Source organism: Aquila chrysaetos, chromosome 10 (assembly GCF_900496995.4).
Source record: "Aquila chrysaetos chrysaetos chromosome 10, bAquChr1.4, whole genome shotgun sequence".
Lineage (NCBI taxonomy): Eukaryota > Metazoa > Chordata > Aves > Accipitriformes > Accipitridae > Aquila > Aquila chrysaetos.
The window spans coordinates 16762384-16786038 of NC_044013.1; the positions used below are offsets into that span (position 1 = coordinate 16762384).

The window sequence follows — 23655 nt, forward strand, 5'->3', positions numbered from 1 at the left end:
TTGCTCAGAAGACTTGGCGTGAACCACTTCAGGTATTAGGTCTCAACTACATCGTAACAGCGTTGAGAAACTAGTCTGCAGTCCTGTTACACAGCCAATGCTCCACCTGCTCATACCAATTTTGTATGTACTAACCAGTAAATCACTATAAACGGTTTAATGACATTTTGCATTTACTTGAACCACAAACTTACCAATGTTATTGGGTTTGCACAGCAACGGCTTCCCATCATCTGAGCTTTAGTGAACGCCAGAAGCAGAGAAATTGGTGTCGATGCTTTAGGAAGACACCGTGTTTTCTTCTTAATGAACAGACTGGAGGCTAACGCTACTCTGAAGTTATGGGAAACATCCATACCAAAGAGGCATGGGAGGGTTTCTGCAGTTCCTCTCCTTCATATTCTGCTGTTGCAGAGTCTACAAATAGCTGCCGATGTGGTTAACCATTAAAACCAGCAAAATATCAACACTGGTAAATGTATGCAATAATATGGGTGCACTGTGAGACAGAGGGAGAGAGGGAGAGAAACAGAAGGCAGATTTTAATTACCTGTGTCTACTCCCAAGGTAGAGACATACCCAATGTCATTCAGCAGCAGGAAGATGATATGTTTTAACAATAATCTTTAAAATGGTGGTAAGAAATATAAATTAAATACTGCTTGTCTGTGCTCCAGAGTTTGATAAGAAAATTAGCTCCTGCATCATTTGCTAGGAAGCCTTAGCTTACTCAAGACAAGGGGATATGAAGCCACAGTATTGCATTGTTAAATAGAGTTAGTATTCCAGTTAGGTACTAAATTTCCTTTAATAAATGTTAATACTTGGAAGAATTCTACACTGTGTTAAAAAAACACAATTTCAAATTCCTTTCTAGCCTTTTAGCTTACCCAAGACTGACACAGAAAGGAACCTCTGAAGCACATAAAGGCTAGGGGATTTAACTCCTGTTTACATTTTTCCTAAAAAAATTATTAAAACCATGCTTGAGTAACCATTTTTAATGAAAGAAAGTATCTCTGTGAGTTAAACGCTCATCATAAGCCTGATGTTGTGAAAGAAGTGCATCTCAAGACTATCATGTCTAATTACTGCATTTTTCAAGACATCATTATTAAGGCAAGCAGATTTTAGTGCTGGTTAACTGTCACACTGCTGATTTGCAAGTGTATGCAACTCCTTTATATTTTTCTCATCCTGTCTTCTGATACTTCTTTCTCACTGTACCTCAGTACATGGGACAGGATCCTATTTTCAGTAGGGTTTATTGTCTCCTATCCTTGCAACTCCATTAGCTAATGTAAAAAAATGGTGAGGGACCTATGTATGTATCATGCCCTGAAACACACATGTAAAATACCACACTTTTTTCTGTTAGAGTTTTCATTCATTCAACACACATATAAAGACCATGCTGAAAGGTGAGATTCTAATATGCAAGCCAGCTATGAAATAGCAAACATACTGGTATTTTCTCTTCTCCACATATTGGCTCAAATATTGAGGGGGTAGGGGAGGGAAGGGAAATCTGCTCCATAATAAAGATTCTCCCAACTCAACCTAAGGGCAGAGACGTTTTTGTGATTCTGCGATCCAGTTCAGTCACGGGCAAGATCAGAACTAGACAGACGGATCAGACTGAGCCAGAACAAGCCCAGCAATAAAAACCACAAAGAAATCTTCCAATCTGTATGTCCCAGGCTCTTCAGTATGCTCAGGGCATCATTACTCTGTAAGTTTTAAAAAGGAAAGCACAAGAAACAAAGCCATTTGACTGCCTTTTTACTGAACCCTGCATCATGCTTTCTTTTATACAAAGCAGCCTCCATCTAATGACTGTAGCCATCTTACAACCTGCAGGCCATTTTCCGCCTGCAAGCTGTGATGAATTTATAAAGTACCCAGGAAGAAAAAGTCAGCCCAGAGCAGGATGCAAAAGCTGCTGTAGCTGCCAGCCCTCTCCCAGGTGCCCCCTTTTTTGGGCAGCAGTGCCTCCATACTCATGACAGGGAGTGAAAAAAATACCTGAAATAAAGTCATCTCTTTAGATAACAGTAATGTCATCACTAAAACTTTTATGAAAAGTGTTACACTTCACTGATTTCAGGGCAGTCAAAATTAACTTACAGCACATCTGAATTTAAATACAAAACTCAAACTGTGTCACCTTTTAAATAATTTCTTGTTCTTCGAGATACTGGCAACCTGATACCAGAAATTCCACATCCCTTTATCTGTCTTAAGAAAAGCTTACAGACCTAGAAGTCATTTTCCCGCTCTGTCACAATTCTACAAAGGACATGAGAAAGGTCAGAAGAAAAGCTCCCATTTCTCTGACTTTGACCACACAGCCCTCCAAAAAGCATATTGAATATCACTGCACCCAAACAGAGAAACATCATACCATCATCTATTTGTCTATGATGGGTGGCATTATATGGCAATAACAGAGCAATACAATGGCAACCTTGTCTTTTTCTGGGCTTCATGTAAACCTAATCCCCCAAATAAAGCCCAATTTATAAAGAAAAACAAAGAGAGTTGAACTTTAAATACCACTATTATATAAGCGTGCCAGTTAATTAGAGTCCTTCAAGGAGTTCCTTTTTATCTGAAAGCACATGCAAGTTCAAAATCCAAATTCAGATAACCATATGTTTTTCTCGGGGTGGTCTGTGTGCTTTGGTGTGTCTCAGGCTCCTAATCATGCAGATCAGGAATCGCACCAGAGAGGCAATGTTGGAGCCTGCATGGGCCTGGCTTCATTTCCCCTGGAAACCAAAGTGCAGGGAGCAGAATGAAAGATCTTAATAGTTTGCACCAGGGTCTCACCTGTGTAGATTGAGGCCTTGTGAACCAGTACTTCTGACAGGCAAACACATATCCTTCTAGAACATAGTGCAATAATCTTGCTGTAAAGCGTAATATCCTGAAGCTATTTTTAAATTTGGCAACTAGTCATAACAAAAAATTATGAAAATATTATCTATCTATAATTACACCTCTGCAGATTTTCCTTAAAGGAAAATTTAAGGACTGAGCCATGCTTATTTTATAATGACACTACGAAAGTCTTAAATGTCTCTATACTACATTGAAAGCACAACGTGAAGGTATGTATGGTGAGGTTTAGGGGTGCCATGTAGACGTGTGTTCTGTCCTGAACAATTACAATCCTTTACAGAAGAAATTGTGAGTTAAATTAATTGGTATGTTCTATGTGTATTTGGTGTTTTGTGATTTGCAAATGGGTGGAAGCACAATAACACACTGCTTATTAGTGGCTTAGCAGGCAGTAGTTACCTGTATGTGAGATGAAGTGTGCCTGGGAGAGAGGGAACTTTCCTGTGAGTCTGCAAGGTAAGATGGAGACGAGCTGTGGGTTAGAGGAAGTTTAGTATCAGAGTAACTGATGCTATTAAAAAAAAAATAAAGTTTTAAGTCATAAAACATGAGAAAAAGAATGAACTGCATTTCTGAGCAGTTTAGAAGAGAAAGAAAAATTAATCCAACCCCTTAAAGCGAGGCACTTAGAAATGGTTTATAGTTTTAATACTCAAGACTGGCAATGACAGTAAAAATTAAAAACAAACTAGACACTATGTGCTTTATCATTCTCCCTGCTTACAGTCATGGAAGATATTTGTGCCTATTGTGTGTTTACCAACACCCAATTTTCTGAAGGCTGTAAATATTGATAACTAAAATGCAGATGTTAAATCATAACAGCACTGTTAAGCGAAGTATATTCATCAGGCTCTCACCTCAGAAAACAAGCACTCCCTACAGATGGCCGCAGCCCATTCATGGTGCTATTGGTGTGGGATTTCTCAGTTTGGCGGAAAGGGACAGGTTGTGGACTTTGCAGTTTTCCTAAAGACACGTTAAAGGACGTATTGACAGATAGCTCTCCACAGACTTCGGGAACTCAAATCTTTATTCCCTCCACCACGCAAATTGAATGCAATGCACTCAAAAACTGAACTTTTTACATGGCAGGTTCAGTAATCAACAGAAAACCAGCTGTTTTTTTTGGTTGTCTTAAAGTAGTAACCAGCAAACTCCCAAATCTCTACATAAGTACTCAAAAGTTGAAACAGTTGTGTCTAGGTATAAAACACTCAAAGTCTTGGACTTGTACAGAGTAATTGCTTAGTCCTACATAGTACCCATTTATTTCTTTCCTCATGAACAGTAACGCCTGTCAGATATGCATTATCATAGCGCTAGAAGCAAGAAGCTTTATTGTTGCTTTCTTTTTAGGCAATAAATGAAGTGGTGCCATTCACATTTTACAGATAAGGATGTTAGCTATAGAGAACTGAAGTGTCTTGCCTAAGGTCGCAGAGGAATTACTTAGTCTGATCTGGTGATCACTTATCTTAGCCGCATAAAATAATTTGAAGCAAAGAATACTCAGCAACACTGTCATCATTCAACAGAAAGACATCTCGGGGGGTGAGTCATCACAAACTGGAGTTCTGCAACAACAGGGCCTTTTAGCAAAAGCAAGGCCAGAGGCTAAATATTTGAGTTACAGAAAGCATGTTATAAAAGGGAGGTTACTGAGAACGTACCTAGTTTCAACAAGAAGTGGATATGGTATGAATCACATCACAGGTTTCAGATTCTTATGGCTGCCTTGGTATCAGGCTTAGGAAAAACAGTTCTGATTTATGGCTTTATGTTGAAACCATGTGAAACTACCCCTTTTGTATTTTGATGTGAATACCAGACTTATGTATTTCAAATGTTTCAAGGCTTTTAAATTCCCAGACTCAAATAAAAACTCAGGACAGCTAAAACTGCAACACTTAAGACCAAACCAAAATTTTACAGGAGACCCTGTGTGTCAAAAGATGGCTGAACTCAGCAAACTTCCACTGAATATACAAACTTGAGTATGTAGTCTTAAAGGTTTCTACTTCTGTAGAAACCATCGTTTGTACTGCTACAGTAAGTACACCTTATCACCCAAGCTGAGCTGTAGAACTGACCTAGCAACATTACTTATTGCTACTTCATTGGGGTTTTTTTGTCACTGGCAAATTTTACTAGCAATGATTTTATATCACTTTTCAGATACTTGTTATACTTGTTATTCAAGAGATTTAGTTACTCTGAACCAAGTGTGTTTCTGTGGAAGGCTTGTTATAAATTATGCCAGTGAAGATTTCTTATTTAAGGTAACAATTTGTAATCTAATAGTTGATCATTCTTAAGCTACTTATATTGAGATATATTAACTTTGTATAGACTTGTTTGAAATATGTTGTTTTCTATGTCATTAATTTCAAGTATCTTGAAATTTTAGATGGTTTGGTCATTCAGACATGAGTGTTTGCTTTGAACTTCATTATTCTAACTAATGGGCAAGTTTGCAATTTGATGGTCAGATGCACAGAAATAACTGACATTTTTATTCTCCCATAAAATTTTAATATGAACAGTAATAAACAGCTCAACTAGAAAACGTATTGTTATTTTTAAACTATTTATGCCCTTTTTATTACTATGGTTTTAGTGCCCTCTTTAATTTTTACAGTTATGGTATTTTTCGGTACTAGAGGTTAATTCCTCTGATAAGAAAAAATAGCACATGCAATAGAAAGTATACACAAAGATTAATTTTATTGCAGAAATGCTTCATCTTCTAATCTTTAGGATGAAAAAAATCCAGATATAAATTGCCATGAAACAGTTTATTTCCTAGACTTGCAGAAATTCTTAGAATGAGAAGAAATGGGAACTCCATTGACAATGAGTACTTGGTGATGCACAGGAATACCTACACTTTTCCAAGCACCTCCAAACTCTGAGTTTGCATAGCCACTACTGGTTTTTCTGCCAAGGCAACAGCAAGGCTGAGCAGAGCCTCTAAGCCCACCCAACACCGACTCTGAGCCCACAGGAGAGCAGAAATGGCAATTGCATACATTTGCTTTACACCCTGTCCTTCTGCCCCTTCTCGGATAACGGAATGTTTATCGAGTCAATCAGAGAAGGTAGTATATTTTTCTTCAAAAGATTCTTCTGAGGAACAAATACATAAACCAATTTACTCTGACTGGAGATATGTGAGCTATGTGAGAGTCTACAACAGGCAGACAAATTGGCAGGCTACAAGTATTTAGGCTGGCTATCCGTATTTGCTGACGGCATGTTCTTTCAGTGCTCCTCTGGCTATTCCTTTCAACTGCTGCATCTGGAGCCTCATCCAGTGCTTCTTAGATTGAAATGTTTACATTACCTAAGGAGGAAGAAAGGTGACTGAAGAAAGGAAATTACAGGAGGAACACTGCAAGAGAAAAAATATACTTTAAATGCCACTTACTTAAATATTATGTTATTTTCATGATAAGAACTTTTTGATGCCTATGAAAAGAATTTTATCAGGATCCAGAAGGAGATTGGTAGACAACACCAACATTGCAAAGCAATGCATGAGAACTCAGCTAAAGTCAGAACTAAATACTACTCTGCAGAGCTCCCATCGTCATAAATGTGACGACAAGAGCTGGAATCCTTTCAAATTATATTCAGAAAAATAAGGAAAGCTCTTCAAAGTGTTTAATAGCAAATTAAGTTATTTGGTACAGGTAATTACACATTAGTTTACATCTATCAAACACCTAACTATTCATTTTGATTTATTCTCAGAATTCTGATTTGAGTCACAAAGTTCTGGTCTTACAGTGTATGCTTTTATCTTCCATCTCTTTCAGTGTGTAAATGCATGCAACACTTTTGTAACCTGGTCTCATAACTCTAAATAGCACTGAAGGGGTTTTGTGGCTTTTATTTGTTTATTCATTTGTTTGGTTTTTTTTTCCTGGCTGTTCTCTTCAGGAAGAAAATAAGTTTTGTTAAACCAGTTAATTTAAAAATGGGCTGGGAAGCTGCTGAATTGACAGTAATAGTGTATTGTTGCATTTGCTTATTTGAATAACAAACTATTTTGATTTCTTTGTAATGAACAAATGATCATAGATTATTTTAAGTCAATGTCGCAGCTCAGAGAAAACTATAGAGCTTGCTGAGTACGAGTTGACAGAAAACTTCAGTCTGTTATCTTTGTTAGCTCAGGCTACTAGTGATTTTTCACTGAGTTTTTGGTAGGTCAAGTACAGTTCAAAGGCAGAATGATTTTTACTCACCACGTTATCCTACAGTATGTTATTTTTGAGCAGATTTGAAGCTTAAAGCATGTAAGTGGAAATATAAAGAAGAGCAGTCACATCTGGATTATATTGATCACCGTAAATAAAAAAATTGTTTCTGAATCTAGCAGAAAATAATATCTAAAAGTATTCAGAAAAGACTTCAAATTATTCATCGTAGCATTTTTAGATACAGTCAGAGAGCTCAGCCTTGGTGAGCTGTATTCAGCCTAAGATTGAACAGGTATTAAGAAGACTCAAGGTGGCTTTATACCAATTGTGTCTTCTATGAATCCAAGGTGTTAGAAAAGGGCAATTTGGCTTCCTTGCAAGTGTTGTGTAAAAGCGAGTTCTGAGCTGCCTAAATCACATCTGTGGGATCTAAGAAGCTGTACAAGCCAGAAACCAGTAGTGACATTTGGCTGCTTCCTACTTACCACATTGGGATTTCCAAGAGACTCTTATAGGTCATTGGTTTCCAAATGTTGAGCAAAGACGACAGCAAAGAGGGAGAGGTGGAGGCAGTTTTTCTGCCCATCACTTTCAACAAAGTCTAACCTTGTTATATAATAATGTACTTGCTTTAAGTAACAACTCAATATAGCTCGTTATTTATGACCCAGGCAAGTATGAATTAAAAGTAATGCATTTATGATTTGTCTCTGGTTCTTTTTGTTAATATAAAAGAAAATAAACTAACCTCAAAGAGTCATGGAAGGAAACTTCTGTGTAAGTGACTTGCATGGGTTCATCAGCAGAAAGCTCTACAATAATAAAAGTGAGGTAATGTCAAAAACATCTACCAGCTTCTTCAAAGAAATTACTTGTTTCATTGCCATCTCACTTTTTCAAAACAGCCTCAAAAAAAATTTCCTTCTAGCCAGGGTATAATGCAAAGTATCATTCATGAGAATGCCACAGAAAGGATTACTGTCTTTTACAACATGGGCAGCTTACGAAGCATCCTGGTATGCATACTGAATCAAGCAAACCCTTTTTTTTTTTTTTTTATATTTCTGGTGGTTTTATCAAGCAAATGAGGAAAAAATGTTATAAATCCTTTTTTATAATGCTCTATTTGTGCAGATTCAATACAGTGAAAATCTTACATTCTTTAATATTTAAAAACTTTTTCTAATGCCTTTGTTATAACAGACACCAAGACCACTGTACAATAAAGGAATTTAGAGTATTCTATTTTTGCCAGTGATGCACCACCTGTGGGAGGACCAGGAGGAGGTAATCTGTGTTCAGTCACTGCTTTAGCCTAAAAATAATTGAAATTGAAATTAGAAAATACTTCTTCAGCCTCTGTAACAATATGAAGGCGTAGGAAAAGTAAGACATGGTTTTGCAAATCCTCATCTACTTATGAGAGCAGGAGTCACAAGTAAATCAGTGTATCACTTAAAAATGTATCCCTACAAAAAAGGGATAGCAAGAGAGCAAAGGTGACTAAGCAAAATCAAATTGAGCATAGCAGGGAAGAAGCAGCTTACCGGAACCAATAAGTAGCCCATGCAGGATAAATACAGTATATCAATATTAACGTTTTGTCTCACCTTATTTTACCAGCTTTCAATGTATTTGTAGTTACTTACACTCACTTTACAACACCATATCTGAATTTACTTTATTTTTCCATTTACTCATTTCTTGTACTCCCTTTTTGTACAGCTTCTCTGAAATGGAATACAATCCCAAACCAAATAGTTAAATGACTATTGAATTATTTCTAACCAAATAACTTCTTATTCAAACTCAGGTTTCCAGCTAAATTATTTCCTCTCCCTCACTTACTGTATGTTAGGAGAAAATTGGCTGCTTGAGCTCCACTTACGTTCCTCTGCTTAAGAAAGATCTATTCAATTTATATACTTGCTAAGACAGCACAATAGTGGCTTAGTCTCTGAAATGTCTCAATTCAATTAGTGTCTCAAATGTCTCTTATTCAATTAATATTTTCCAGAAGAATGGTATTATCACCAGTGAATAGGGATTTCCAGTGTTGTTTTGAAAAAGTACATGCCTGGCACTTAGATTCTCAAACTGAGAAAGTTACCTGTGCTCAGCAAGGCCCATGGAATTGTAACATTTGCAATTAATGTTGAGATTAATCTAAGATCAGAAGAGTCCCTCCTCCTGCCAAAACAGCCTCCTGCAAGAGAACCTCAAATTTCTTCATCCAAACCAGTTTAAAATGACTCCAAGCACCTACCTGTTCCCTAGTGACCTTTTATGTAATTTAACAGGATGGAACGTGAAGAGTTTGTTTTTCCCTAAGAGTCAGCATAAATTTCCCTCTGCTTGCTTTCTTCCTATTACTTATCCTTAGACTACTTCAGATCAGCCTGAACGTTTCCATGGTTACTACCAGCAACGTACCTTCTGATAACAACACCCCCAGTGAAACTTCCCATTGGTATTCATTCCTTTTCAGCATCTTCAGTGCAATCACAGTGGACAATGTGTGTGTTTGAATTATCGCAGTAATAAGCCAGAAATTAATAAGGTAAAAATGTTGCAAGAACCAGAAAGATTAAAACAAAAAAACAAAAAAACCAAAAAAACACTTGAAGAAGAACATAATATTTGTGCCTGGAAAAAAAAAAATAATTACTAGACCAGACACATATCCTTCCAAGTTTTTATGGAGACAATAAACGAAGAACTGGGTAATATGTTCTGATCATCTGTTTTAGGCAGACTCAAAGGACTTGTCTGGTAAAATTATTGCTTTATATAACAGTTTGTTCTTTTTGTTTTGATTAATGACTATGCTAGTTTCTAAGTAGCAACAGTTCTTACAGCTACATTGGAGAAAGCACATTTTTTGGAACTGCTGTTACCTGCTGGTGAGAAAATGACTGTCCTGCCAGGGCATTTTACGGAATGCAATTAAATATTGTCCTAAAATAGAAAGTGCCTAGTACAGCTTTTAAATAGGTAAGAATTTTTGAGCATCCTGTTCTGTTTTTCTAGTTGAATTGCATTACATACCATGTGAATCTCCAGACAAGATAAATTGCTTTTGTTTGAAATTAATTTACTATATAAATGCATACTCTTTCTAAATATCTTTGGAAGCACTCCTACTTCTTCACAACTCCTTTTGGTAGCTCAGACAGTTTTTACAGCTTGGTTTTTCTTTTCAGGCTCAGTGCAGTAGAAGTACATGGTGCGCATGTCTTTTAGTGTTTGATCTTTTTCATTTACAGAGTTTGGTCACAGAAGAAGGATGCATGAAAATACAGCTTCATTTCATAGGCATATAAACCAAGATGGTAGTCTTCAGATAAGGAAACTGAATAGACTTTCACTGCTGTGCTTTCTTCTGTCTAAAACAAAAGCGAAAAAACGGCAGAGCTAATTTTGATGCAGAAGATGAGCTGCTTTGAAATGTGATGGACAAACACAACACGCAACCCACTGCTTCCACTTCTTCAGCAGTCTCAGGTAGCTTAGCAAGTAAGAGGCAGAACAACATCTGCAACCAAGTACAAGCTGCTGATCCAGTCTGTGCTTCAAAGAAATTGGATTAGGACAGAGGAACATTAGGCAAAATGCTGAAGTTTCCATACTTTTTTAAGAAATGCCTTCAAATCATTAGCTTTACTTTGGAAAACAGGAAGGACTAAGAAAACAGAACAGCTAGTTTCCAGGTCACTGTGCTTTGAATGCAAAAATTGGGAACCAAGTCTTTAAGAAAGTGTTTGAAATCTATAGCAGGAAAGAAGGTGCCTTTATTTCCAATTGCCAAAAGTTAAAGCTGCATGTGCAAAAATCTCTTAAAAACTGCATGAGATGAAAAATGCTAAAGTGCTAGCCAGATTTTGAGAGAGCATCTGCCAGAGATTTGTGTTCAATTGTATGAATTGGACATATGGATTTAGTTACATTATGTGAAAAGAGTTTTGGCACACAGAAGTTGTACTTCTGTAAAAAGCCAAGGAATATAGTGCAGAGGATCCAGGAGAAAAAAGTCTTTCAAACTAAGGTAGAAAGTGAAAGGAAAGAAGATCAGAGAGTTGTGGGATCTTGTGTCCTGTAATAAAGGGAAAGTAAATTTCTCAGAGCATTTATGAATAAATCTAGAGCTTAGTGCCATATTCCAAAAATAAATCAGAACAATTGGTGTACAGGAAAGGTTAACAGCCAGTCTGCTACTACAAACTTATTTGATTTTGTTTCTAAATCCTATTATTGTGGGGCTTAGTTGTTTTTTTGCTTGTTTCTTGGTTTTGCCTTTTTCTTTTTTAAGAAGAAACTTTTTACTGCATAGGTCCAGAGACAACTCTATTAGCACAAAGGACGTTCCGGAAATGAGTAAAGCTCTCTACAGCAAACACCAGAGGCTTTTCCAGTGAACGTAAGGTGGAGAGGAGACAGCCTGCCCACCAGAGAGCCAGCCAACACCGAGTAGCTTCCCCTCTCAGTTCCATATCAGCCATGTGATAGGTAGGGAGTCCGGTTTTCACTTTTAACCTCTTGCTTGCTGAGCCTTCAGTTTGACTTATATGCTTTGTGCCAACATTGTCCTCTCTTTCCCAGCTTCTGGCTGCTGTTGCACATCCATGGATGTCTCCTTATGCTTGCTCTTTCCCAAGCTTTCTGGCTCTGGAGGGAGGTGAGAGGTCTCCTCCATTACTTTTCTCTTGTGCAGAGCTTACTAAGAGAGTGATTACTTGCTGTATTAGTTGATTATTGTTGCGAATGATGCAGGCCAGAAAACACCTTTACCTGGAGATTTAAACTTGCTTAGGAGTTTCTACACTCATTATCATTCTAATTCCTTGCTAAAGACCCTGAATTGCTTTTTGTCAATCCACATAATCTTCAGATGCTACTAGATGAGGTAATTTATATAACCAATGACTTTCTGACATGTGCTTGGTCTGATCAGAATGATAAAAATCTTTGCTGATGCTTTTCTTATTTCAGTAAACTCTCATCCAGATTCTTCCTGCAGTTAGATCTTCACTGTATTTCTTTATCAATGGAGTTGAAAAACATAAAGGGCAATACAAATGTAATGTTATCTTGTCACGAGCTTATTGTGCAACCACTAGCCACTTCAGTCATAACCAAATTCCTATGTGTCAAAGCCTAAACATTCCTACACAGATCTTTTTGTACTAGCTGCTAAATTACTCTTATGATCCTCCAGTCACATCACCTCTGTCAGCGGTACAGAAACTGCAGTTTCTCAATAATTTCACGCTTGCCTTTTTTCCTGGAATCATTGTCAAAGAACAAGTTAAAAATGGTAAAAATATCAGGATCCTAAAAATGGCACTGTAAGACAAATCTGAGAAGAACTGGACGTTTTAAGCTCTCAGTCTGATTACTTCAGCCTAACAGAGGATTGAAAACAACCTTGTGTTTAATATAAAGATTGTCTGTATGTTATTTCTTCATGCAGCTGTGGGCTCTGGACTTCTAAAAAAAGACTGAGACATGGAGAAAGACAGTCAAGCAAACAGGACTGGCAGTGCCCAGCATAAGTTTGAGGAGCTGTGACGCACCACAGGAAAACTACAGAGCAAGTTTGGGTGATGACTTTGACCAACCTATCTTTGACCTTTACTCTGTCTTTGTAATTATTGTGATTTTCTTTCATTTTATTGTGGTTTTTCAAAATGTATCTGGACTTTACAAATGCTCTGTTTGCTTCAGTAGAAAGAATCCAAACAAACAAGCAAAAAACCAAGCCAAAAGCACAACCCCAAAGCTTGAAACTATATATTAGAAGTAGGAATGGCCAAATTCTGCATGCTTAGACATCTCTCTTGTTCCCAGCCATGTGTTCAGAAGGGAGAAAGCAAACAAAGCAGGCCATGTTTCTACGGTGCTACATCCAACCCTGCCAACCCAACCAATGCCTGTTACTGTCTACACATATACCCAGGCAATCATGCACCAGCCTCTACAGCTGGACGGGTCTGCCAATAAGCCTGTGTTCCTTGGGAGCTGATGAAAGTGCTGTGCAAACTGGGTCTGGACACCCAGGCTGCCTTCCCCCAGGAAAGGGTCTAGTTCATGCTGAAGTGAAAGACAAACTACTATTAAACAGAGGCCATAAAATTTCACCTTTCAAACAAGCATCATAATATTTCTGTATTATCTATAAAAAAGATATAAGATTTATAGTACTTTCTTCAGAAGTAAAACACAGATGGGGACTGAACAGCCATTTTTTGTCCCTGTAGTGGAACATTGCTTTATGATCTGAAACTAGCATCTGCCAAAGAGGTTATCATTCACATGTACAAATGAACTATACTGCAAGATTGAAAAATTAATTAAGCCATTGTTTATTCAATTACATGCTGTGTCCCTGCTCTATCTAGATAAACAAGCTGAATAAACTTCTGAAAGCTCTCAGCCTGAAGAGCCTGAATCCTATTATCAGCTGTTAAATTAAACATTTAGAAGGCTACATTCCATGAAAGGATATTTCCAAGGACCTGTGGTACTTCTAAGACAGCACATTTAAAACACTCTGGCATTTTAAACAAACTTACCTTGAAATTTTTAAGAGCCTAAATATACCTGCAAATGAATTATCTTCCATTTAATGTTTTTGCAACAATTTTTATGTGGTATAATATTTTGTTTACATAAATCAAAGGGAATCATCCAATAAATATGAGATAGAGTGTCTGACAATGTAAGATTTTCTTACCTGAAATCACAGACAATACAAAACAGTGTGAAATTCGTCTCTACCTCACCCAGAGCACTGTCACTAGGTGTAATTTCAGAGCAGACTACAGAAACTTCACACTTCCGGGCTGCCACCACAGTCGCCTTAATTACGTAGAGACTACTCCTGTGATAGTACTTCCGTGACACTGACAGGGCCATAATTAATTTTATTTGTAAGGAGATACTACAACATGTCAATGGTAAAAGTAAGAGGGAGACTCAGGCCCAGGACCAACAGCATTTACAGTTAGAAAAAGTTACAACGACAGGCAGAGCAGATGTACTCGAGCACAGAAACCACCTGGCAAGTGTCACTTTACAGTCCAGCATGTGCAGAAATGCTTTCAGAAGTGATGAAGTTTACAGCACCACTGGAATTATATACTTTTAGTACATGAGAAACTGGCAGCGATAGCAGCTGCAGGACAAAACTTCTTCCATTGGCCAACTACACCCTTTGGGAGGGCGTGCGGGGAAAAGCTCATGCATTCAGAAATTGAAACCAGAATATGATATGCATGTGTCATAGGGACACCCACTGGTTTAGCAGCTTCAATCATCAGCACTGAAGCAAGTGCTTCATATTTATGTTTGGCTCTTGGACAGAGATTTTATTAAAAAGATTAGCCAAAAAGAAATAGTGAGAAAAAATGTATCCCATATAAATTTCCATCTTCCTTTAAGTGACACAGAGCATAAAGCCTATGGACCAGTTCTAACCCTAAAAAAACAGAACAAGGAAAAAAATATTGTCCCAGCTGAGTGACAAAACAAAGGTGGAAGAACTTCAAAACCAGACAGACTACTTACTCTTTCTGAGTAAGCAAAGAGTCAGTATGGGAAGTTTTACACTCATCCCATTACACTCTTGTGTATTTTCTTTACTTGTATACAAACTCTCAGATTTATTTTACACACTGCTCAAAAAAGACCAGCAATTTTCCCCTGACTGGATAAAGGTCTCAGAATCAGAAACCTGAATCCTATGTGAGCCTGTTTCCAGTTTTCCTTATTTATTATTTACATGGTTTTGCCATGAGGGGTAACACAGCGTGGGTCTGTCCCACAAACAGGCTGGAGGCTGACTTGGGAGGGTTCAATAAGGTTACTTATGCAAAATAACATTTTTCCAGTGAAATGCATCCCTTGATTTACCACTGGATGCAATAACCTTTGCTCAGCAGTGAGAGTGGCAAGGCATCATACAGCTGCTAATGTAGGCTGAAAATTTATGGGGCAGAAATGAGAGGTGGCTTTTGCAACAGCAATGACAATACAAAGGCAAGTCAGGACCCCCAACCTAGAGCGAGTCACAGGGTTTTTCTCCTGTGCTTTGTAACAAGAGGACAGATCCTGCTAATAGCAGAGGTCAACTTGTTTAGTGGGGACTATTTAAAGCAGCAGCTTCAGGCTGAGCCTGTGCCAGGGGAACTCTGCGGCTGGGCGAGCAGGGAGATCCCCAGAGCCATCGTTGTTCCCTGGTCCTATTGGTGGCAGTGGCCAAAATCTTGCCTTGCACTGTTAGGCCAAGGGACAAACTTGTATTCAGCACAGTATGTTTGCCATCAACAGAGATATTCTCAATTTTTGAGAGTGAGTAGGTCTCTAGCAAAGTCATTGCTATCTTCGACTTGTTTCACACATGTGTACAATGCTGGTGTGCTTTGTGATACATGATTCAAAGGCTTTCTGGTGAATGTGGGAGAGAGAATGGATTTGACACTGGAGTCTCAGGAGGGAAAGGATCATGGGTTAAGCTCAGATGGACAGAGATATTTATTCGGATGCTTGAAATTAGAGCTCTTATTTAGATTACAGCTCAGGTTTCACAGCATCAAAATCCTTTAGTCATTCTTGAATGAAAACAGAGCAGGCAGAAATCTGATTTGGGTGATTAACTCTTAAAATTTCAATCTTATAAGTTTAGAGAAGCAAATAAGTACAACCCAAATGACAAACCTCTGGCTGTAACTGAAACCAAGAATTCAAACATGTCACCGCTCTGCAAACTGAGCGACCAGAGCTGAGCCCCAGTGAGCCATCCGAGGCAGCAGTGATGAGCTCCGCTTGCACTTGTTGGAGGCACTGTAAATCTAGTCTGCCTGGGGGAATATTGTACCGAGCTCAGTAGACCAGATTAGCCCTTACTGTCTTCAAAGCAGATTTACTAGGGGACTAATGGGTTTTTAGCCCTTCCATCTCACTCAGTGACACTTCCCCATACAGTCTATGTGGGATTTCTGGATAACTGACATACCAGTCAGAGAGGTAACTGTTGTGCAGTGGATCTGGACTTCTACAAAAAGCCTGGTTTTCCTGTTTCTCTGCAGGCGTACTACAGAGATCAACAACAGCACATGTAAAAGGTGTCCTTACATTACTGGTTGCTGCCCATGAAACCAGATTTCAGTCTTGCTGGGAGTTGGGCAGCACCTCTCCTGAGAAGCCGAATCTCTTCAGACATGCCCTTTAATTTTCCCATTCAGTACAGAGGGAAATAAAGTGCAAAATAGGCATGGATTTCTAACTAAGCAGGTTTGCAGCCTCAGGTCTGTAATGACTGAAATTTCTACAGTTCACATTAAGACAGACATGGACACATATTCTAGAGAGCCAAAGAGCCACTAACTCTAAAACAAGATCTGTTTTGGAAGGGGGAAGATGTAGAAAGAGCAATTTTGCAAGCCACCTGCCCCAAAACAGAGAGCCAGTGTTTCCCTGCTCTCTGCTCTACTGCGTGATCACCCTGGCAACATCAGCACTCTAGAGAGATGCACTAAAATTGCTTAAGAGAAAGGATTTTTTTTCAGTGTTTTAGGTAGTTTAGAATCTTAACTACAAATTCATTGCAGCTTTGCAAGCTGAGATGAAAGGTGCAAAAAGCTTTAATCCAAATACAAAAGTCCCAAAGGAAATTTCTCTGTCAGCCGCAAAGTACTTGCTGGCAGAGGTGGTTCACCAGCACTGCAGAACTGTAGCTCCCACGGCCCTGGCAGGGGAGGCAGCTGGGCCAGAGCTGCCTGCGCAGGGGTGCACAGGCAGCCTCGTGCCACAGCCATCCTCCAATGGCCCTGGAGCCTTTTGGGCCAGCTTTACACTGAATGGTTTGGAGGTTGCCACTCTCCTCCTGTTCTTTCCATGCTCCGTTATTTTTTGAAGAAATTCAGTGATGCTGCTTTCCACGCCACACTGTGGAGCAGTGCCGACCCAGTGATGGCGTCATCTTTTCCAAAAGTGTAACCTTTGGGACCCTTTCTGGGTCTTTAATAACCTTTACCACTACCAGAACAGCATAAAGGAGGCTGTATGGTACAGGCTACTGACCTATTTCTAATATTTATTTCTACAGAATGACCTTTTCTTTCTTTCGCTTGAAGTTTTACACTGATTATTCCAATTATTCTCAAAGTATTGGGCTAGAGCTGGAAATAAAAATGGAGGGTGATAACATAAATGAAGATCTGGCATCCCTAAGTCTAACAAGGCAAAAAAAGCTCATTTGTTAGTCCTCTCTCTTCCTGAAGAAAGAAGATGCTCTCTCCTCTTTTTTCCACCTCTGACTGCTTTAAAAGACAGGTTAGAAGGAAGACAGCTAGCAATGGATATAGCTACCTACCTACTCCCTTCAATCTACTGCTGTGGGCATTCATCCAAATGTCAGGCTTGGTCCTATCTCTGCAATAGATACAAAATTGCTTTTGTTGAATGTATCAGTAGATCTCACACTATTTATGAACAAGGTTTTTTTCATAACCACTGTTTAAAGAAACAGCAGAACTCTCCAAATGTGCATGCTCAGCTTCTGAAGTCAACAATATCATATCTCTTCATGAATAGATTTACCTGACTGTATTTGAGGTCAGTCCAGTCCTCCTCTTTATAACTCCACTATATTCTTGGAAAGCTTATAGGAACTCTTCAACTCTTTCACATTTTCCCTTGTGATTTAACTTTCATATAACTTGTTATTTTCTTGGGTTTGCTTTTTTTATTTTCACAAAGCCCCTACATGAATATTCTTGAAAAAGCAACCAAAGTTGACCCCAATTTCATTTACTTCTGAGGTTCATATAGTACAAAGAAGCCATACTCGGGAATTAATTTTTCCCTATTTGATAGCAATTGCAGCACATCCAGAGACTACATCTATCTGATAGCCTAACCTGCAAAAATAATGATTAAACATCAAAATACTTACCAAACCAACATATTTAAGCACTTGTCCATTGTTTACAGAACAACATGAGAGAAGTGACAAAATAATTCTTTGCTGTCTTATCTCTGTTTCTTTAAACTTGTTTGAGGTATATCTTTGCCCTGTGGAATATAAAGTATGTTTTTCACATAAGCCCTTAAAATTGGAAACTAGTTATAAGCAGGCATTTTGGTGATGAATGCTAATGCCAATCAGGGCTTTCAGCATCAATCCCTTTTCAGCACCTGTTTAGCCAGCAAGCAGCTTTCAGTACCACAGCACTTACCGTCTCTCTTGCAGCGAGCGTGACTCAAAATGGCTACAGTGATTCAGATATTTCTTTTGAGAGATTCTCTCCAGGTCTGATTGCAGCACATGAAGCTACAAAATAGTCCCTCTACTTAAATTAAGCTGCCAACACTGGCTCAAGTCAAAGGGGAGGCTGTCTTAGAAAGTTATATGTGCACGGGCTGCCTATGAACTATGGCTACATTACTCTGTCTTTCTTGTTCAATTCAACTGTACTAGTCTGATGTAAAACAGGGCAGAAGGAGGCAATGATCCATCAGAGCATTTAAGCACTTCTTCAGTTTGCAGACCCTGCACTGTTCCATAGGAATTAATGTTACTCTTCTCCATATTTGGACCTCACAGGTATGCAGTTTGTCAGTTTGTCCTTATCTTGAGTTTAAAGAGTTTTGACACCTCCTTCAATAGTCATGTAAATTGACAGAATTTTAACATACAGTCATAAAATCCAGCCTGCTCTAGATGGTATTTCTGAGTACAAAGATAAAGCAAAGAATATACAGGGACCTTGATTTGGACAGAATGGCTGTATCCTTTCTTAAGGAAACACGTGAGATCAGAGTCTGACATTTTTTCTCCTCCCAGTATCCATTCTAACCAATTTTTACATTGCTTTTGTTTTGCAGTCTAATAAATCACAGTTAGCTATGTAGGCTGATGTAACGTCGCCGTAATGCTCTGAGACAAGTGCTGCTGTGTTGGTTACGAAGATGAGAGTGTGTAGGCAAGCACTCATTAGCGTTAACTAATGAATCCTCTAACAAAGTCACACACAATTGAGAGGAGTATAAGTTACTGAAACCTTGAGGCTTATTGAACTGATACAGTGGGCTTTCAGGGAAGGTTTTTTTTGTTTGGTTGGTTTTGTTTTGATTGAGTGAAACTATTCACTGCCTTCCTTGCTTTGTAAGAGGCAAAAGTCCCTGAGTATGTTTCTAAACTGAGCTATGGTTTATGGCAGACCTTACTTTTATGTGGAACAAATGCCAGATTTGCCTGGGAGTGATCTGAAACGCAGTCTCACTGTGCTGTAGCAGTAATAAAACAATGTGATCCTGCAGAGATATACAGGTGTACTTTTCTGAATATATGAGTGACTTCATAGCACCATTGAAAGCCCCTAAAAGCTAAATGAAGTAGGTCTTTGTACTTTGAAAAACAATCAGTCCCTTGAAGACCTCAGGGAAAGCACAGATGAGCTTTGGTTTCTGCAGAGGCTGGGAAACACAATAGGTTACAGGGAGTGAAAGTACTATGGAAAGCTGGCATGAGCCACTCTCTTGTCTTGTGAAGACTGTTTCCCCTCCATTTCATACTTTCCCTATAGCTATAGAGAGCTCTTCTCGCTGTTTGTTTAGCGAGCATTTTTTTCTTTAGATACAGTGATCGTCTCTAAAGGCCACTTGAAAAATGGCCTCTACAAGGGGAGGATCGTGGGTATTTAATTTTTGCATTCTTCATTACATGCTGTATTCCTTTCAGAAATCGGTGGGTTGGGGAGGAAGAGAGGAGGCAGCATCTCTTCTCAAAAGCTGCTGAGCAAACTCAGGGTAAGAAGCTTCAAGAGACTTTAGGGACAAGGGAGGCAAAGCTGGAAGCTGGAATCTGCACACTTTGATGCAGCTCAGAAAGTTGTGGAGAGTCAAAAACTAATCCTAGAAGCAATAGGCAGCTTGCAAAGACTGTCATAGCCATATACCACTAGTTTACAAGCCCATTTTATTTCCAGTTCCTCTTACTTTGTTGTTTTGAGTTTCCCTTATTTAAAGAGTTTGACGTTTTAGTCTAAGCAGATCTCCTTCAAAGCTCTGCTTGAATCTGTCTCCCAGGGCTATAAAGACCTGGCCAAGCATGCAAGGTTACAAAGCATTTCCAGGGAACACTGTCCTGGCAATGAAAGAAGAGGAAAGCTGAGGATGGCTCATAACATCAATAATTTCAAAAGGAGCAAAAGAGAGAGGCCTCATGGAGTAGGATTTGGACACAAGAGAGCTGGATACAATTTCTAACGTCACCATGTGGCAATTCACTTAATCAATCTCACAGCCTATGCCTCCACCTATACACTGGGGATGTATGCTCTACTTCCTTGGACTTTTTTGTTACTAACATGAATAACGTTGTTAATTTACTGACTGATATTCCTCAGAAGCACTAAGAAAAGGGGGCTAACTGTTTGAAACCTTTTCAGAAATCCAACCTCCCTTCCCATGCAGCTTCAGTTCGAAGCCATGCAGTTAGCAGAAGTCATCACCAAGGCATGGTGAACTGTCCCTGCTTAACTCATCTTCAACACAACTGGAGGAAAGAGCAGGTTCCCTGCCAAGCACACAAGGACGTGTAAGGAGAGGATGCATCTTTCTCTTTCTGTCTTATTAAGTCATAGCTACACACCTAAAATAACATATTTTTCCTGCCAAAATAGTCTTGCTCTTCTTTCAGGAATAGGATAGCAATACCCGTTTTGTCCATGGGGGAGTAAGAACACTGGCAAGCTCTGAGGGAACAAACACAAGCATTACAGAGTGCACATTATGCACAAAATGAGCTACCTTCAGAAAATTGGCTGACTTAGCATTAGCCAATGTATATATACAATAATTATGATAAAACATTGCCAGTATACATGGAGTAACATACCAAGTAAATCACATACCAGCATAAATAAATGAGTCCAACATTAATAAAGTACATAAAGAAGCATACCTCTAGCATTAGCAAGCAAATGTTATGTTCAATCTGGATTTCATTGAGGATTCATCTAAGAATTTAAGTTAGACAGCTAATTCTGACATCTCATCTTGATTGAATACAATTTTCTCCATGTTTCGCTTTATGTGAGCAGAAAGTTATATGTTTTCATTAAAAGTCCTTCCTAACTCAGAGAGTTTGGAGTAGAAAAGAAGAATTTAAAATAAAGTTGATTCTTGGAAGAACAGTTCTCATGAAAGCAGATCCTTCATTGTCCTACACTTTAAACCATTTATAAAACCACAAAGTAGATCATGGCACAACTGGGTTGACATTCTGCTCTAAGGAACCATTACGATCAACATTCATCAGTGGGCAATGTGTCCATAGTGTGAAAAGTATAGGAAGACTGTCCCCTCTGCCAGCGATATGCCTGGTATGGCAAACTGCACCATTTTTATCAAAATACCAGGATATATTTCTTACAAAAATGTAAAATAAATATAAAACATTAAAATCTCCCCTTTCCTTTAAGGAGCAAAGGGAATGAATACAACAGCTTGCTGTCAAAGAGGAAAGCAACAAAATCAGTATGGAAATAAAATAATTCATAATTTGCTTGACTTTAGACATCATCCTCTTGTTTTATAAACCAACAGAACTGGAACATAATGTGGAAGTTGTGAAATGGCCAAAGAAAAACTGAATACCAACTCTCCAGTAGTTTCAATTTGGGGAACAACAACAACAAAAGTCTCCTGGTGAGGACACACCTCCCTAGGCTAGCAAAGAGCTCCACTTACTGGCAGATGCAGCCCCTGAGTTATTACTTCCCACTTAATTACTGAGCCAAAAGTAAGCAGCGATAAATCAATTACCCAGTCGATCAACCCAGAATAAAAAAATTACATTGCTTAAAAGTACCCGGTGACAGCTCACATCCTCTCAAATATACTTCCTGGTTTGAAATGAAACTTCTACCATGAACAAGTACATGGACAAAATGTAAAGTGGCACTTAGGCAAAGTGGTAAAGCAGAGTGAAGAATGATACAAAGCCCACTGAAGTCTTTCCCCTACCATCAGTAGTTCTTGGCTCATCTCCAATACAAAAGTAAGGCTGAGATTTTGACATCACCAGTACTTTCTGTGAACCCCCGACTATTAAAGTCTGGCATACTGACATTTTGTGGTCAGAAAATTAATCCAGATTATGCATAATGTGCCTGTGTTTTGGCATATTGTCATGCATGATATATGCAAGTTACAGATTTTTTCCGAGGCAGCATAATGCTGCACAAAAAGATGCTGCTCTTTCTAAATTCTTTTGTAAATTGCCTTTATGAGTATTCTCCCACATCTTTATCTTTCATTATAACATTATGCTTTTCACCTTTACAACAAAGTTGAGTATGGCCAGTAATTTTACCCAACACTTCTTCAAAAGCACCTCATCAGTGTTCACTCATGTGGATGAAATTACATTTCATGGTGTACAACAGGATATTTTGCACGTAATGAATGATCAAAAACTATTTTGCTCCATGCCAGAAGTAAGTATAAAAGTATACCACTCTTCACATTCATTTCATTAAAAAATAAAAATTGTTTTTCAAATACCTGGGAGGATCCTGTGGAATAACACATTGATAGAAGACTGTAACACTTTGCTAGGAAGGAGATAAGAATGATAAATGTTCAGGAGAAACAGAACAAGGACCAGAGATGAACCACAAATATTTTGAAGGACATTAATCATAAACTATTTATATACCATCAACTCAAATTACACAAAGTGCATATACAACTGGCAGCAAAGTTAATGCAATGAATTTTACCAAGATCACTATGAAAACATTCTGATTTTTTCAATTAGCTGTCTAAATTGATTTGGCTTTTTTTTGTGGCTAGGTTTTTCAATCAATCAATGAAGGACAGATTGTGACACATTGCTAGTGCTTCATACACTGTATTCAGTCTGCTGTGTCACAGGGACTGCTGATGAACCAGTGTTATCTCTATCCTTTAAGTCAATGCATACACCCCAATAAGCAGATTGTCCTGAATGAGCCATTGGAATAGGCCCAGGAAGCATTTAATGTGGAAAATTTATTGCAGGCAGTGTTCAACAGGCGTGAACTTAATCAAAACTTAGGTGCTCTCTTAAATTTGGGCTTTAATTGTTTTTATCCCAGAAGCAATGTGAAGAGTTTAAAAAGCTCTGTTCTTCCCCTTGCTGTGTTGAGCACTGTTCCTTTCCAATCAAACTGCTCACACTTCGGCTAACTGCTTGTAGTTTTCCACCACCATTATGGCCTGTCTTGTCTTTTACAGGGATTTAAGTTTTGCCTTTTCACACATACTTGTGAGTAATGTCGCTATACTTGAGATCAGAGTCAGGCCCCCAGAGGTATTTGCTTAAAATGCACACAGACGGGAAAGTAATAGTATCCCTTTTGTCTGGCCTGTTAATTAGCTCCTTGGCAATACTACTACAAACGGAAACCTATCTTTCTGGTGCCTCGATTAGCATCTGACATAAAACACTCACTTTCTAAAAACAATCTTCAAGGAAACATGCATATAGGAATCA

The 23655-nt window shown here is 38.5% G+C and overlaps 1 long non-coding RNA gene across 1 annotated transcript; it reads right to left on the reverse strand.

Annotated features, from left to right (window-relative positions):
* Nucleotides 1-239: 239 nt before the first annotated feature.
* On the reverse strand, nt 240-7926 carry LOC115347733. Its single transcript, XR_003925593.1, has 3 exons — nt 7861-7926; nt 3304-3353; nt 240-499 (listed from the first exon to the last, which is right to left on the reverse strand). It is a non-coding gene; the product is annotated as an uncharacterized LOC115347733 (long non-coding RNA).
* Nucleotides 7927-23655: the final 15729 nt, after the last annotated feature.